Source organism: Marmota flaviventris, chromosome 12, assembly GCF_047511675.1.
Source record: "Marmota flaviventris isolate mMarFla1 chromosome 12, mMarFla1.hap1, whole genome shotgun sequence".
NCBI classification, from domain to species: domain Eukaryota; kingdom Metazoa; phylum Chordata; class Mammalia; order Rodentia; family Sciuridae; genus Marmota; species Marmota flaviventris.
In genome coordinates, this window is record NC_092509.1 from 61,137,422 (window position 1) to 61,156,330 (window position 18,909).

Genomic DNA, 18,909 nt, shown 5'->3' on the forward strand with positions numbered 1-18,909 from the left:
AAGCAACCCACCAACATCTAAATACTGAGGGCCGAAGGAATGCCAAATGTGGGGAAAGAGACTCCAGAGGGAGTGGTCAATCCATAAGGACTTTCTAGTAGAAATGAACTTGGTCTGGGAAGGATGCCTTAGAAATCATTGAGTGAAGGGAGGATGCAAATTGGAGAAGAAGATTAGACAGGAGGCGAGTACCAAAGCACATACAGCATAAGTTGAGTTCGGAGAGAAGAATATTCAAGAAATTTTATTGAGAAGCTACTCTGTGTGTCAGCACTATCCCAAGAATTTAATTGAATAAGAGGACTGATTCTTATCCTCAAATTGCTGAGGATATTATTGTTGGCAGACTTTTGCTAATAAACTTGAAACTCCACATTTTATTTAAAGTAGATTTAAGTAAAATATCAGAAAGTGATAAAATTTCTCCAGGGAACCATCCCTCTCCAAATTAGTCACTTGAGTTGCTTAAAGTCCAGTTTTAGATTTTGACACCCCAGCACCAAGCTTTTGATGTACAGCATTTTTTCGTTTTCAATGTGGACGACTAATAGCAAGAGAGGGGTTGAAACAGTTAATCTATTTCTAATGGCCCCATTATATGAACTTGAAAAATGACAGTCAAAGTATTTGACTTTAGTTTATGGAGATGGTTTCCATAATGGCTCCCTGGATGCCACTCCCAGTGTGTGATCTCCCCTGAATCCTGACAGCTAATGAAAGAAGAAATTGGTGAGGCATAAGACCTGTAACACAATTCCTAGCATCACTCTCAGCTGGGTTATCTCCAAGCCCAGCTGCAGTGCTCCTCTGCTCAGCTTTGGACCCTCTGAGTGTGTCTAATCTTAGGCAAGATAAATTTATCTAAATCGCTAAGAGATCTGGCTTGGAGACAGAACAAAGACACAACATGTAAAGTTCAAGTGTTAAACTAAAGAGGTCGGTTTTCTTACCCATACATTCTTAGAACTACGTAGCCATTTGTCCTTTTACTTTCATCAGGTTGAGATTTTTCAGAAGTACATCAGTTGGAGATCAGTGATACAGAATAAGTTAAAAGATTTCTTGAAGTTTATTTTTCTTTGTCCAAATTTATAGAGGTGGCAATGATGGGGGAAAAGATAACACTCATTAAGGGGCTACCCAGTCTGACACTTATTATCACATTTATTTCTCAAAGCTTATATTTTTATGTATGAAAACTGAGAACCAGAAAAACCACACTGGCCAAGTTCACAACTAAATGGGGGCACATTAAGCCTGCAAGCCCATGTTTTCTCTTTATAATATTCAGTCTTTTCCTACCATGCCATATTATCCTTATTATTGGGTTATCATTGGAAAAGAAATAACATTTACTTTATATTGCCATTCAGAGGTTGATTTTTCAGCTAGTCTTACAACAACATATTCAAAGTAACTTACATATTATACCAATTCTTCCAGATGATACAGATATACTTTTAAGATATACTTAGCAAATGATTCCCAGTTCATTTAATAATTACTAAACCAATGTTTACAAAAAAGAATTACCATGCCATCTAAATCATAAACATAGATATAGAAATCCTTGGAAAAGTATCTTAGCAAACAATGTATAAAAAGATAATGCTACAAATAGCATAATACCATAATCATATTGAATTATTCAAAGAAAGCAGGTTTGTTCTAGTATTAAAACTGTATGTTCATCTTATTAGATGAAGAAAAAGCACCAATAAAATTTAACACTCATTCATGAAATGGAACTTTTAGCAAATTAAGCATACAAGAAAAATGACTTTATCTTATGAAACTTAGTCGTCTACATTCCTCAGCAAACATCATACTTGATGGCAAAGCAGACTCAGTCTCCTTAAAATCAGAAACATGGTAAGGAGACTATGGAACAAAACTGTCACTAGTCAATGATATTTTTTTTGTCCTACATGAAAATATTCAGATAACTTAGAGAGAAATTATTAGAATTAATAGAGAAGTTTAGCAAAGTTGTTCAATTTAAGCTTAATGAATAAAAATTGAATCCTTATATGCCAGCAATAAGTATTTAGAAAGTGCAACTGGGAAAAAAAAAGACGTCATTCACATTGAAGAGCAAATAACCAAAAATAGCCAAAACACTCTTGAAAAGAACAGGGTGGGGAAACATGTCCAATGTGATATTTTTAAAGGCATGGTAATTAAGACAGTGAACCAGCAGTACCCAGGGAAAAATAGACAAGTAGGCTAGGTTGAAAAACTAGGAAACACCCCTAGACATGGGAAGCTGGGTAGAAGACAGAGCCTGAGAACTGGGGAGAAATGGACATTGGTGCTAGGAAAGCTGAGTATACATATTAAAACAACAACAGCAGTAACAACAAAACACAGAATTGGATACCTACATCACGCCATATGGAATAGTGAACTCCAGGAGAACTGAAGTTTTATCTGTGAGAGGCAAAAACTCAAATACTTAGAGGGATTTTTTGGGGGGACATATTTGTAGCTTTGGAGTGAGAAGACAAAATCAGGCAAAAAATTACAAAATATAAAAGAAAAATTTTGATAAATATTTAGACAAAAATTAAAAATTTCCAGGAAAATACACTTGTAATAAAGTAAAAACAAAAACAAAATAAAACCTGCAAATGAGAAAAAGTTTTGTAGCATATATAGCTGACAAATGATTGGTATCAAGAAAACAAAGAATTCCTACAAACAAATAAGAAAAAGAAACCTCAATATAAACATACAGATATTTTTAAATGAAGACACAGAATGTATAATAAATAGAGGAAAAATACTCATCCTCATTAATTATGAGAAATACACAAATTAAAACTACAATGAAATATTGCTTTTCACCTTGACCCAGGAAGATACAAAATAAAATGGTAATAAAATACCAAGATGTGGTGTTATTGGAGAAACTTCATACATTGCTGGTGGGGTGTAGACTATTTTGCAAAGCATTTAAGCAATATAATACTTGGAATATTTGAAGGCAAACATCCTCTAAGTGTCAAATATTCCCTTTTTAGGCATATACTTGAATGTAACTGTTCTAGTCAAGCATATGAAAGACAATGTTCAACATAACATATTTCATTTTAGTCCAAAATACAGAAATAACCTCAGTATGAGCTGCAACGTGTGATACAGTGAGACTTCTGAGAGCAGTAAAAATGGCTGAATATTATATAGGCTTCCTTATTGATAAATTTCACAAATGTAGCCAGGAACAAAAAAAGCAAGTCATAGATACCTATGTAATGTTTGCATTCATATACATTCTGAAACATGCAAAACTAAGCATGGTATGTCAGGATGCACATATATGTAGTAAATTTGTAAATAAAAACAATGGAATAAGAATTATAAAATCTTATAATTATAAAGATATTATAATTATAAAATCTGGTTATTTCTGAAGAGTAGGGAAGTAAAGATGTAACTAGGAAAAGACAGATAGGGCACACTAGTTATTCATGATGTCCTATTTCTAAGCTGTTTGATGTGTGTGCACATTTGTTTCATTTTCTGTGTAACAGATATTTTGTATATGCCAGAGATATTCCCTAAAAACTTTAAAAGAGAAAATTTATGTCATTATTTCAAATCAGTGGTTTGGTGTGCTGGTAATTCTTTTTCCTAATATATATTGAGAAAAAAATAGGACTATTAAAATAAAAATAAATTTCCCATGTCATTGAAAACTCTTATACCCTTTGTGATAAACGGTATAAAGTCACTGTCCTTAGGGAATCATATAATTAACTATCAATAGCCCTAGAAACTTGTGTGCCCAAAGTACCCAGTTCAGCCATTCTTCTAAAAGGTATGGCTCTGGGGACAGCAAAAGATAGGATCAAATTTTCATCCATTTTCTTCATCTCTAGAGCAGAAGTGGCACAGAAGTGCCTTCGGGAACAGACAAATGACATCAAGGAGCGAGGTAGACGGGGGAGGGTTGAGGCAACCTTCTTAGTCAGTGTCTTCTCTGCATGAGATAGAGCTATTTATCTCAAGCTGGGTGTGACCCTTGGGCAACTGAATCCAGGTTCTGACAAGATTAATTTTTTTTCCCCAGAAAAATCGAAAACTCAAATTTTATGTGAACCTCTCCTCCATTTAAGTGTTGGGAATTAATTCACATATTTAAAATAAAACACTGCAGGTCAGATATTTCCATGTCTGCAAGCTGCCCAGTCTGTGGCCTACTAGTTTGTGGTCTTACTACAGAACACAGCAGGACACCCTGCACTCAGTAGTGGGCATTTGATAAGTCTTTGCAGAGGTAGTGAATGATGTCTTAATTTGCCAATATCTGAAGAGACAGTGGGAGAAACATTAGAAAGTGGCTGCAAAATTCTTTGCTAGTCTTTGTATTGAGAAGAGATGTCATGTCCTCTCCCCTGTCTTAGCGAGATTTGGACGGTTTCACCAATCAACTATGAAAGCAAGTCACAGTGTCCTGTCTTAAGAGAATGGGAACTTCTATTTCATGTCTGTTGAAAAACGTGCTCTGTCGGAACCCTGTTATGCAAGAAATCTGACTTCCCTGAGATTGTCACCATGGGAAGGCCATGGGTAGGTGCTCTCATTGGCAGTACCAGCTGATATTGTCTCCTAACCATTCCTGCCAAGGTGCCAGACATAGAAATAAAGCTGCTCTTGACTCTCCAGATAAGCCCATCTGGAGAGTCGAGCACTCTCATTAGTATTTATTTTATGCCATGACGAATAAAAGAATTATCCAGCTCAATCCTGCATGCATTACTGACTTAAAAATTGTGGTATATGATAAAGTATTTGTAGTATTAAAACACTAAATACTGGAGTAGTTAGTTATGCATGAATAGATAAACACTCTAAAATTGTTCATTTAGCTTCTAATTTGTCTAGCCATGAATTACTACATGCTTATGAATTTTATTATGGCTTTTGTTGAGGACAGAAAAAGAAGACTTTTCATAAACTCCATAGGTATTACCTCCAGGAAAAAAGAAAATTGAACAAATCTGTAGGAAGATCATAGTCACCAAATTTATGGTGACTGAGGTTGAGTTGGGAAATCAGAGCCCAAACTTTATGTAGGAATGCTGTATTAATCATTTCACATGAAGAACATATTTAAGGAGTTGTGGGGCTAATGAATTAATTTTAAAATCTGTTCTCTAATCAGGGAGCTTGCTTGAACAAAAACACTTTGCTGTGAAAGATAAGGAATTCAGATGCAAGGATGGTCTGTGAGGGAGGAAAATCCAGATTTTGTGCAAAAGGTCTAAAGTCACTATATAACCTGATGATGTTCATTGAGAATATGGAATCATACTGTCTGCAGGTCTGGGGATAATGCTTTTGGGAGCAGCACAGTTCAAAAGAGAGTTGGGACCCTCTTGAAAGGGCCAGCTGCTTTATTCAAATAGAAGAGGTCATTTAAGAAAGACTATGAGGGTCAGCATATGGAGGAAATTCCTTGGAAAGAAGAATGGAATGCCCAACATAATGGTCTGGAGGAGTCTTATTTGCATTAGAATTAGTACAGCTCTGAGAGTGAAACAATAGTATGGCATTTTAAACTCAATATTAAGGAACCAGGAAGAGTGAGGTTAAGATTTTATATATGGTGTGCAAGTGTTGGCATGAACTCAGATGATAAAACTGAGCTCTATCATCTCAATGCTGTTCCAGATGAGCAGGACAGATGCCATCTAGAAAGGGAGCGAGCAGACTCCTGGGCTCCCTGAGGGATGAAGGTTGACTGGTTACAGGAAGCTTTTTCCGTAGGCACTGAAAGATGCCTCTTACATTGTCCCGAGTTCACATTAATCTTTAGGAAACTCTTCCCAAGTTTGGCCTGTAGAGAGCTGAGATTATGAGTATAGCAAAGTACATTCTTAATATAACGGAGACTCTAAGAAACATATAAGCAAAGCCCTCTGGTAGGAGGGTTTGGAAGAGATGTAACTACATGGGGGAAAGAAGCCCAGCTAAGCAAAAGGTACACCTACAGCTTCAGCCATGGTGGGAGCTGCCATGATCTATTATTATCTATTTCTGCAGGATCTGCAGCAGCTACAGAGTAGGGAAGCCCGGAGGTAAGCAGAGACTGTGCTGGCAGTGGATGAGGGGAACTCCAAGGCTCTCAAGAATATGTTAGAAGCTCTGGATTCTGTGGTCAGTTCTACAAATATCCATCATCCCCCTACATGAGAGGCACTGTCCTTGGTACTAAAGAGGAATGAATGAGTGGTACCCTTACCCTCCAAATGCTGTTCGTCTTATTTATGGAAAGGTCACATGAATAATTTTGATGCATTGTTAGAAAGAGATATTTCAAAAGTTATGGGAACACAGAGGAGAAACACATAATCCATCTCAGGGTGTAGGTCAGGAGAGGATAGAAGAGAGAATGACTGAATGGAGTTTTGAAAGACATTAGTAGGAGCTGGCTAAGTTATAGAGTTGATAAGAGTATTTCTGGCAGAGGACATAGTATTAGCAAAGTTACTGAGGTGTGAAATAGTGCTGCATGGAATACAGACTGTTTTCAGAGAGTGTAAAATCCAAAGTGAGCAGAAGAGTGACAGGAAATGGAGCTCTTGGGTTTGGGAGGGTCTGGCTCTTGGGGCCACTGGAGACTTGCTGGTTGCTTAGTGGCATAGGAGGATTAGAATTTTCAATACAACATTCTGATGAGAGTGTGTACAATCAATTCATGGGAGGAGGCAACATTAAAAGATGGAGACTATCAGAAGATATTTCCATTTTCCCAGTAAAATTTGTAGAGATCCAAACAAGAACAAGTTATCATGAATAGAAAAAAATAAAGATAAAAATAATCAGAAGACAAAATTGGCCAGACTCAGGACTGATTATTTTTACAGAAGAAAGGAAAGTCAGTGGGACACTGAGACATGGGACACTGACTGGGGACACCTTGTGGATGGTAGTGCCATTTGATTGAACCTGGGGATACAGGAGTACCAATATGGGGGAAGCTTATATTTGTGGGAGCTCATAAAAATCACCAAGTAAGATTTTTTCGTTAATTCTGGTCACCTTCACCCACTGAGAAAAGGCTTGGGAAAGTATGGATTACATAAATTGTAGTTTTAAAAATGTAGTAATAGACATTTGTATTAGGAAATTAACCATCTCTCATTGTCATATACTTGAAATACACTGCCTAAATTATGTGTCATATCTAGGGGTGGAACTGAAACACTACTCAGTAACAATAAATGCATTTTCTTCCTTTTCTAGGTATAACAAAAGAACTTCTTTGAATAGCCATTGCCATAATCTCCAAGTCAGAGAACTCACAAGTTTCAAAATTGTGAAAAGCTACATTAGTGTTACATAAAATGCTAACGTTGTCAAAAATCAAAATGGAGTTGTTTGGATCCATCCTAATAAAAAAAGTAAGTAGGATCAGGATGTTGCAAAGGAAGGGTTCTTATGCACGATTGCTTCATAGTAGCTATCATAAAAGACTCTGCTAGAACCACAAACTTGCACAGAGGCTACCACAACCTCATTTTTAAAAAAGTGCTTCTATGAGGACATCTGCCTAGCAACTGTCTGTTCAACCTAGACTGACGCCACTCTTGTTATTAATCATTGTGGCTAAGGATTATTGTTTCAAAATATCTGACATAATCTTCCTCAGTTTTGTGTTTAAAAACTTCCCATTCCTTCATACCCTTTGGATATGCCTGTTATTGCTTGGATCTGGAAAGTCCCCTACAACTGATGTTTTGAATACATGGTTCCCAAAGCAGAAAGGTTTTGGAGGTAGAGATTTTAGGCAGTGATTAAGTCATGAGGGCTGTAACCTCATCAGGAAATTAATCTGTTTGATGGATTAATATTGCAGTGAACTACTAGGTTGTAATTACAGGTAGGTGAACTTGGCTGGAGGAAGTAGGTCACTTTGCTACTATATCTTGTCCTTGGCTTTCCCCTTCCCTTCCTCCTCACCGCCTTCTTCCTCTCTTCTCTCTTCTTCCTGGCTGCCATAACATTTCTGCCTTTGAGCCTCTGACCAGGGACTGAACCACTGAATCCATGAGCCAAAATAAACATTTCCTCCTATAAGCTGTATTTTCTGGGTATTTTGGTCACAATGACAAAATCAACTAACACAATGCCCATAGTTTGCTATGATACGTACATTTCATTCCATGTTCTGCTATTCCCATATCGCAATGCTTTGCTATTCCCAAATAATTATCATCATTCTTTGGAGAATCTTCTTCCTTGTTTGTTACTTAGGTTGACAATGTGGAATCTCATAGAATTTCCTAATGTAGAATAGAATTTCTACTTACTGTTATTTTAGCCCACCATGACAAAAAATAATAGTATGGATTTGAAAGCAAAAGAGGTAAGCACCCTTTTACTAGCAGTAACAGTGGAAATAAGTACAGTGGAAATCTAGAAAAAGCAGTTGAGAAATGTAAATTCCAGTGCAGGAGGTACTAGATGAAGGCAACAATTAACCTTATACATAAACCCAAATTGACATGATGGTAATTCTGCATTATCTAAAAATGGAGAATTGGGTTCCCCGTCTTCTCTGTGTTAAACAGTGATTACATACATGACAGATTTTCATTAAAGACTGGAAGCTGGGCACACCAACCATGGCACCTATTAATCCCTCCTATGTGAAGCTGCCTCATTCAATTGCTTGGGTGAACAGGGAAATTGCCAGGTAAAATATAGGAGAACCAGCTAAATATGAATTTCAGATAAGCAAGTAATCTTTAAATGTAACTATGCCCCCAATATTGTATCTTAACATTTGTATTTGTTAAATCTGGCTGCCTAGGGTAGGTGTATCCTGAACCCCAGGATCTTTCCCCTTCTCTTTTTCTTTCCATCAGGAAACAAAACAAACCAAACACACCAAGAAAGAAGTTGGCCTAGGGTGATTTAGTATAAAAAATAACTTGGTATGAAATAATCCATTTAAGCAATGACAATGGTGATTAGCTAGATCAATCGTCTTCTCTCCCTTTCAGTCCTTAGAATGCAGCTTGTGAATCATGTAGAGACAGGAGACAGCAAAAGCTGAAGTGCGTGTGTGTGGGCACATGAGGGCCAAGATGGACTCTGTAAGTCAAAGCTACAAATGTGGTAATGTGACACTGGCATAGGAACCATGAGCACTCATTCATTCACTCAAAAATAGGTGTTGAAATAGAAAAAAAGATGCACAGATACCAGGGTAAAGCTTCAGACAGATGATGAATAGTTACAGGAGAAACAGCCCAACAGGGCTGAGGAGCCTCAATGAAAGGAGATTATGGAGAACCTTCTTCCAAGGGAGAGGTGCATGTTCTCCAATTTTGCTCTTCTGGCCTTCCCTAATGGTCTCTATGGGTTAACATGAGCCTATTACTTGAGGGTACCTGTGTGACTCCCTATTTCTTGCAACAAAAGAGACTTATGAATGCCAATGGATAAAACAAAGCCAGTTTTAGTGCTAGAAAAAGCAAACCCTCCACACAGGAAAACAATTCCCTAAGGAAAAGAACCAGGTCTTACTGCAAAGTGTGATATTGCCAGGGCTTGGGTTTGTTAGCTTTTATTGTGCTTGTTTGTTTCCTTTAAAAAAAAATTGAAAGGCCTACTTTCTTCAGAGACTTGATAGGCAATGGAAGTGTCCCGATCCTAGTCATTCTCCCTGAATCTGCCCAGAGAGCAGTGAGACTGGATCCAGGGCATTCAGGGGCCCAATATGTGGCCCAAAAGAATTCAACGTGCTCAGATTTTCTTTGTCCCCCCCCCTCTCCTCTTGCTAAGGAGTTTTGTGATGAGGAAATCACATATTTGTGATATATATATATATATATATATATATATATATATGCATGGAACAATGCAATTGCATGGAATGATGATTTCCTTTAGAAACAATTTGGATTCTTAAATTTTCTCATGCTAGAAATGTAATTAAGAGGAAAGAGTTGAACTTGACTGTTTAGGGTATACAGCTATCTCAGGGGCATCCATCATTTTCTTTCTCTTTCACTCCCACTCCAAGAACTTGACTATTTCAACTCAGAAAAAAGCGGCAACAATGAAAAAAAATCCCAGGATCCTGATGAAGAAAAAAATTCATTACCTATGTATTCCGCAGATATAAATATGCTTGCAGTGTGATTACAGTCATCAGTCGAGGGTGGGGACTGTTGGAATATACTGCTACACTGCCTTCTAAACATATTCTGCACTTTCTCAGTGTGTGAGGAGCAACCACTTGTATGCATACAGACCACAAAGTGATTCAGAAAAAGAACCCAATGACCTCAAATCAGAACGACAACAATAACAGCACTTAGGTTTGCTTCACTTATGACAATAAAGCAACTGTGGTCTCCATGGAGTCCCTGATTTCTGAGTTGTTACTTCAAGTCACTATTTTGCTCTAACAGCTAGAGTATTCTCCCATTATTTTCCTTCTGCCCCTGATGACATGGCTATGACCAGTGGATTGAGAAGCCAGGAGTGTTGGGCTCCTATGCATGTACGTATGTATGGTCCTTACAAGGGGCATCTTACCTTCATCACTGCAGGGAAATGCCATTTTCTCTATTTGTTTCAGTGTGTTTTAGTAGGGGCCCAAGAAAACTTGTCTCTGGGACCTCCTGACCTAGCTGTATCTTGTTCCCAGTGATACTGGGAACAGCAGTAGAAGTAAAGGCCTAGAAGTTTTGATTTGGTTGCAAATCAAAGTGGGAAAAAGGCAGGCTTTGGTAGCATGACTCTGACCTTCTGGGAAAAGTGGGGAGAAGAAAAACTCTTAGAAAATAACACAATAGGAAATCACATGTAGAGGATTAAAGACAACAACAACAAACAACAAAAAGATTTTTGTTCCAGGAAGGGAGAATGAGAGACTCTGGTTCATATGTTTGCTTTAGATCAGAATGCTAGTATCATTGGTGAGTTATATTTGATTTAAACATGATCTGGTTATCTTCGTTTTGTTTGAAAAGGGGAATTTTCTAATTTAGAGTATTGGGGAAATTGAGTGCTGAGAGTAAAGATCCTATAACTACTCACTCTTGCTTTTTCCCATGCATTCAAATTCATATTAATGGTCCCAGAACTTGCTGCTACTCTGCAAACCGCCCAGGATCCTAACATCTTGGTAGAGCTGACATCATGAACTTGGGAGATGGATGGAGCCAACTCACAGTATCTAGTCAATTTTTTAATGACTGAATGTTGTGAATCTGAAATCTAAACTAACCCTAACATTTGGTTTAAAACAGAATATAGAGAAACTGAAATGGCAACAAAATTGAGACTTGTTTGCATAGTTTTGAAGAACAAACAAAATATAAAATCTCCTTGAGTTTTATTAATAAAACCAAACTTCTGGGTGTGAGAGGTTGCGGAATCCTGGAACAGTTGTATGAGTTGGGCTGTGAGCTTGGGGACATGATATTTGCTCAGGAGGAAATGACAACGTCTTCTATATCCACAAATGAAGTTTCTTTTTTAATTTTTTATTATTAGTTGTTCAAAACATTACATAGCTCTTGACATATCATATTTCATACATTTGATTCAAGTAGGTTATGAACTCCCGTTTTACTGACAGCTTTGTCTGTGACCCTGAACTAGAGACACTTCTTTTCTTTCTGAGTTTTAGTCTCATTACATGAAAAATGAAGGAATTGGATTATGTGATGTTTAAAACTTAATAATGTAGAATTCATGTCTCATTTGTTATTTATGTAATGTATACCTAATCGTTTATAGTGTATTTCAGAATAATACAGTTACTATCTAAATATTTAAGACAGAATAACTTGTCATAGATTATTCTTGTCTTATTCTTTATAATTTAATGGACTAAGACAACGCATAGGCTACTGGCATAACATGATTAATTTTGTAACATCTCTCTCCTCCTATGTATTATCTGCAAAATAGGTTTATTAGTAGTACCACATCTTAAGAGTGTTTTAAAGATTAAATGAACAAATACACACAGTCAGTTATCAACTGATTTCATTTTTAAGATTTCAAAAAAATATAGTCGAACTATTAGCCATCATATAGTTCAAAATCAAAGTTTGTGAATAACTCTTTGAGTTTCCATCCAATGTTGTTCACCAAAAAATCCCCCAAGAATTAAGAAATGAAAAAATAAACAAACAAAAGTACCTCTTGGCACCAAAAAACAACAAAAAAGCCCTAAAACAACCAGGAAGTCTTGGTGCTAATGGAAACTCTAGGAAGGGGAAACAATTCCAATAGAACTTTCCAGTTTCCCTTCAGCTGGGGTATAAAATATAGACCCTCTATGTATAAGAATCTGTTAATTTTTCTGGGTAGGTTCCCATGCATAAGTGGGAGTAAAGCATTTTGGCTAGGTTTAAGAACAAGGGCTTTAAGTTAATGAGCAAAGGGAAGTTTTAGACCAATCTAAATCCAAATCCAAATCCAAACACACAAGCCCCATTTGCAAATTGGAATCTGAATGGAATCCCTTTGAGGTTTGCCTATCTCTAATTAGCAGCTAGTTAGCCCCTGTGCCTAGCTAGGCACAGCCATTGGCAAGATAAGGATTCGTTTTGGTTGAAAAATGCATTTCCTCTTGTAAAAATGTATATCCTTCCCCATTACAATTCAATTACTTTGGAGGATATGGGAGGAAAAGATGATATTTTAGGTGGTGGAACGTGAATCTGAAAGAAGGGTATGCCTTTAGTTAAGAGGACAATAAAAAAAGGGAAATGAGCTTAGTCAACTGTAGCTTCTACTAAAACTTCCTGATGCAAAATTAAGTAGATTCCCACTAAAGGAGCTAAGAAAGCGAGGAGGAGAAAAGACATTGCCTCTAAAAAAGGAAGACTGTGATTCTTTTAAGAGCCTAAAAATAAAGATATAGGACTTTCATGTTTAGTTGTGGATAGGTTCTAGAGAAAGCCTTTATATGCACAGAAAAACACACTCCTTATACCAGTTAGTCTTTGCAGTGGAACAACACACACACACACACACACACACACACACAAAATGGCATAACACAATGGTTTATTATTTCTCTTGACCCCTTGGGTTGCTGAGATCATCTTGGTGGTTCTTCTGCTGGTCCTACTTGGGATCACCTGGCTGGCCATAGTCACCTGGCCGCTTAACTGGGCCTGGAAGGTTTAAGATGGCCTTGCTCACATGTCTGGAGCCTTGATACCAGTCTGCATGGTTTTCATCATTCTATAGTCTTTCTTGGGCCTCCTTCCCAATGCTATCCCTGTGATAGCATTCCTAAGAGATTAGAGTGGGAACTTCGAGCCCTGAAGTCTTACCCTCAAACGTTGTTAGAACATCACTTCTGCAGCCTTCTGTTAATCCAAGCAAGTCACAAGGTCAGCCTAGATCTAAAGGGTGAGAAAAATCAACTTCTTCTCTTAAGACAAAATCATAACACAAAAACACAAAGGGTGTGGAGACAGTGGATCATATTTTGGGTGGGGGGGCATTGTTAAGGATTTATGTGTAAATCTGTGGGAAATTGTGTACATATGAGGGCATTCCCACAATAGAAAATGTTAGCCAAATGTCTCCAGCCAAGAAGGTCAGACTTGGCCTTGGGCAGTAGCGGATCTTTTGAAGTGTGGTATCCCCATTGCTTCTGCCAAACATCAAAGCACTGTGTTGAGTCATTAGCTCTTCCTTAAGATCCCACAAGTTCCTTCAGACTTACCCGTAGCTCTATCCATTATTCTCTGCAGTAAATAAATTTAGTGTTGATTTTTGGCCTAACCATATATAACATTAGAATGCAGAAAGGAGCCTGGACTTCCTGCTCTCCCAGTGACATTTTATTTCTTTATTGAATATAACTTTGTAAGATAAAATTATATCTTACAATTGCCATTGTCTTACACATGAGCTTTTGGGGGACACCTCATATCCACACCATAACATCACCTGATGTTATATCTTTGTAATTATATCCTGAAGGATATAATTTAAAGACCAAGTAGCCCCTTTGGCATTCACAATAGGGCAGGTTGTGAAAAGTGGTTCAGAAAAGGCCTATGGGATGGAAATTCTGGGAATTCCTCTTTCCAAAAGGAGTATTGGAGGGAATGACTATGCATGGACAGTTTCTTTTTCTTTCTAATTTAGTAATTAGAGAATTTAGTCCTTTTTAAAAAATGTTGTTACTGAGAATTGAAGCCAGGGGTGATTTACCAGTGAGCTACACTCTCAATCCTTTATTTTATTATTTTTTATTTTTAAATTTTAAGACAGGATCTTGCTAAGTTACTGAGTGTCTTGCCAAGTTGTGGAGTCTGGCCTTGAACTTACATTTCTCCTGTCTCAGCCTCCAGAGTTGCTAGGATTACAGGCATGTGCTACAGTACCCAGGTAATTTTGTCCTCTTTTAACGGGACAAAACAAATAAAACTGGCAAAAAGAGAACAGAAGTTTCACAAAAATGGAGCTCCCTTCACTTGAGAAAAAAATCAAAAAGGGAGTTGTGTTCTTCCAAACTTAGACCCATTCAAACCATCTTGGAATATTACTGAATTAAGTCAGTATGTTTGGCTTGCCCAAAATGGGGATACCTAAACTTCTTCAGGTACAGGATTAGATCAGGTGATGTTATAGTTTGGATATGAGGTATCCTCCAAAAGCTCATGTGGGAAACAACCACAATAGGGTTCAGAGAAGAAATGATTGGGTTGTGAGAGCCTCAACCCAGTCTGTGAATTAATCCCCTGATAGGATTAACTGAGTGGTAACTGGAGGAGTTGGGGCATTGGGGGGGCGCGTGGCTTTGGGGTATACCTTTGTATCTGGTGAATGGAATCTCCCTTTGCCTTCTGATCATCATATGAGCCTCTTCCCTCTGCCATACTCTTCCACCATAATGCTCAGCCTCACCTCAAGCCCCAGGGAATGGAGCGATCCTTCTATCACTAAGAGTTCTGAAACTGTGAGCCCTAAAATAAGCTTTTCCTCCTTTACAATTGTTCTGGCCAGACTCTTTTAGTCACAGCAGCAAAAAAGCTGCCTAAAACAGGTGGCAAATAATTTAACACTATCTTAGATGTTCTTCAAAACAGCTATTGTCAAGGATTCTGAGGCCATATCCTCGTTAGATATGGCCATTTTATAATGTCTTTTCCCTGAGCCCAGCAATAGGAATAATGTCAGGTGTGTCTATATTTGTCAGTCCTGGTACAAAGTAGAATGCCCTCCCTCATTGATCTGGTATACCTGTCTACTAACTTTTCAAGGCTTAACTGTTTTCATACCCCACTGCCATGTAAGTGTTACTGAGCATCATCATTCAGACCTTTTTCTCTGGGACTCCATACCTAATACACTAATCAATTCCCTATATTCTTACTCAGTTTGGTATCCCCGGTGGCTAGCACTTTGATGACACAATTTTTGAGAACACAATACAGGGTTTTTAAAAAACCATCTAATTGGAACTTCTTCTAGAACTTTTGAATAATTCTATTTAAATAGTGTTTTTCTTTTTCTTTTGGAGTTAGTTCTATCAGGTCCATGAACATTAACTCCAATTTTTCCTGCAACAAAGTAGATTCTCCTGGGAAGAATCTCAAGAAAACTAGAATTTGTAATGGTTTGTTTCTTAAGTTGAAGAGATACACCCAATACTGTGAGTCACACTTGCAAAACTGAAAACAGGATAGTTAAACTTAGCTCCAAGAACCTGAAGGAATTGAAGCTCAAATAAAAATCAAGATATTAGGCCTTTACTTTATTGTTGCTTTTAGGGGGAGGTCAGTGGCCAAATTCCTACTATATCAACATTGCTGCTTTTATTTTGCTAAAGAAAACAATCAATAGAGTAAAAAGGCAACCTATGGAATGGAAGAAAATATTTGCAAACTATACAGCTAAAAAATGATTAATCTCCCAAACATAAAGAACTCTGACAACTCAATTGGTAAAAGAGAATTAAAACCAACACCTAATTACTCAATTTTAAAGTGAGCTAAGGCCTGAAATAGACATTTCTATAAAGGCATACAAATGGCCAACAGGTTTATGAGAAAATGAGCAATGTCATTAATCATCAGAGAAATTTAAATAAAAAACCAAAATGATGTATCACTCATACCTGTCAGAGTGGCTATTATTTAAAAAACAAATGACAATGACTGTAGGCAAGTGTGTGGACACATTAGAATCCTTGTATAATGTTGATAGAATTGCAAAATTGTACAGCCTCTGTAGAAAACAGTAAGCATTTGTCTTTAAAAATTAAAAATAGAACTACCATGTGATCTATCAATCCCACCGTTGGGTATTTATTCAAAATAATTGAAATAAAAATCTCATAGTGATATTGCTGCATGTTCATTGCTACATTATTTGCAATACAGACCCAAGATGTGGAAACAACCTAAATGTCCATGGACAGATGAATGGATGAAAAGCTTCATATATACATAAAATGGAAACTTATTTAGCCTTAAAAAATGATGATCATGCAATGTTAACAACATGGGTAAACCTGAGGACATTATGTTAAGTGAAATAAGCCAGTCACGGAAAGAGATGCTGCATGGTTCCAATTTTATGGGGTGTCTAAAACACTCAAACTCACAGAATCAGGAAGTGAACTATTGCCACATTGGTTTGGGGGAGGGGAAATGGGAAGTTATTAATTGATCGGTATAAAGTTTCAGTCAAGCAAAATAAATAAGCTCTAGAGATTTGTTGTACAATGTCATACAAGATGTTAAGAGTATGGCTCTCATGTGAAGTGTTCTTTTGTTTGGGGGGTAGGGGTGGGGACTGCTAGGGATTGAATCCAGGAGCACTTAACCATTGTGCCATATCCCCAGGCCTTTTTATATTTTGTTTTGAGGTAGGGTCTCACTAAGTTGCTGAGGCTGGCTTTGAACTTGTGATCCTCTTGCCCCAGCCTCCTGAGCCACTAGAATTCCAAGCATGTGCCACCATGCCTAGCTCATGTTAAGTATTCTTAACACTAAGAAGTTAAAAGAAAAAAGAGAATGGAAGTAACCTCTATGCAGTGACTGGGGGCTATATTTATTGCAGTTTTCAAATCACTGCACAACTTCACCATAGGGAGGAGTAGTTATATGATTGGTTAGTGTATGCCTTCAATGATATTTCAGTGTGCAAGGTGAGGATATTTTAGAGCTAAGCTGTGTGTAGAGCACAGAAGAAAACATTATTTTGGAATCACACAGCCTGGGTGTAGTTCCAGTTCTGCCCCTATATAGCTGTAATGTTGGGAGGCTTGCTATAGTGGTTCAGGGCCTCTTTGCTAAACTATAAAATGAAGAGGGTGATGATCTCCCACATACCTTCCAGACTCCCAGGCTTTGTAATCATGGAATATTGTATAAGAAAGTATGAGACTACAGGTCTACTGAGAACTACTTCGAATCTGTATCATTGTTTTCTTGTGAGCAAGTAATTATGGTGGTTTTTCTAATACATGAGTTACATTTATGAGTGCTTGCTCTTTTCAGATGTGGACATATAACTTTGGAAGTGATTCAGTTCCAAATGGAGCTTTTCAGCTTTGGAATAGTAGGAATATGATTTTTTTTTCCTTTTTAGTATTGAAGCATGGGCATTTTATGCACAGGTTTGTAAGTTGTTATCGTGTTCCTACATAAATCAGTGGAGGGAGGAAGTTGGGTGAGCTGAGGAATGCTAATGGAGCTAAATATGTATGAATTGGGTTCCTTTTCCATACCTTGGCTTATATTTAGACCTTTGCCTTTTCCTTTAGCCAGGATTAGTCTGAATGGTTTTATTTTCAAGCCTTTGGTAGGAGTCCTTAACCTGAAACATTGGCCCAGCTGCTCCAGATGGCCTGATCAGACAAGCCAAGTTCCCATCACACATGGAGGTGAACCACAGAAGGTGAACATTGGGCTATCTAAGTTCAGTGTGAGATTCCCAGTGTAACAAAGGAGGCCTAGATCCTTTATAAAGCTTTCTCATTTTATCCCCAATGTAAATTTTTGGTTTTAAAGGGCAGCACTTCCCAAACTTAAATGCACAACATCTGGAGATCTTAATAAAAAGCATTGATTCTGATTCCGTAGACCTGTATTAGTAGCAATCTCCATGCCCCCAGTTCATAGACCATAATTGAAAAAGCAAGGCTCTATAGATATCAAGAGATAATCAGCTATTTAAAAGAGCCTCTTCCATTCACAAAGGTCTCTACAAACACACAAAATCCAAATATTGCAACCTTTCTCTTGGCTGACTGATGCTAAATAAGGTCGTAATTTTGAGGTGAAAAATCTGACAACAGCAAAAAATAAACTAGTATCTGAAATATGACTTGTGTATTTTGAATAGGAGGCAAATACTATGGAAGAGAGAACTGTCAGTAATGGCTGAAAACTTGAGTTCTCTAACTAGACAGCTTGAGAGGGGGAAAATGAATGGCTCCTATTGATAAATAAATGCTAGATGCATTGGGAATGTCTGCCAGGATTCCTTACTTTTTCTTGGTTATTTAATCCATCACACTCAGTCACTTCTTAAAAATTCGTAATAATTATCTGGAGAAGTTCATACAAAGGCCTCTCTTTATCAGTGGAATTTAAAAAGTTTACTACATAAGTGTAAATATCTTTAGCTCTGCCAAAAAAGCCTTTACATTTTTTTTTGAGGGGACAAGAAGAGGTGCTATATTTGTGTGATCTGAAATAACCAGCTGGAAAATGGAGAAAACAAACATGTACAAACAAATTGATTATTTGCTTTATAACAAACAAACTAATTTGACTATTTTTTAAAAATGTACCTTTGGCAAGAATTAACTTTTGGTTTTGATGTACTAACATTAAGCTTCAAGCTCTCTCTTCTCACCTCAATGCACCCAACAAAAATAGTGCAATCTTTGCCATA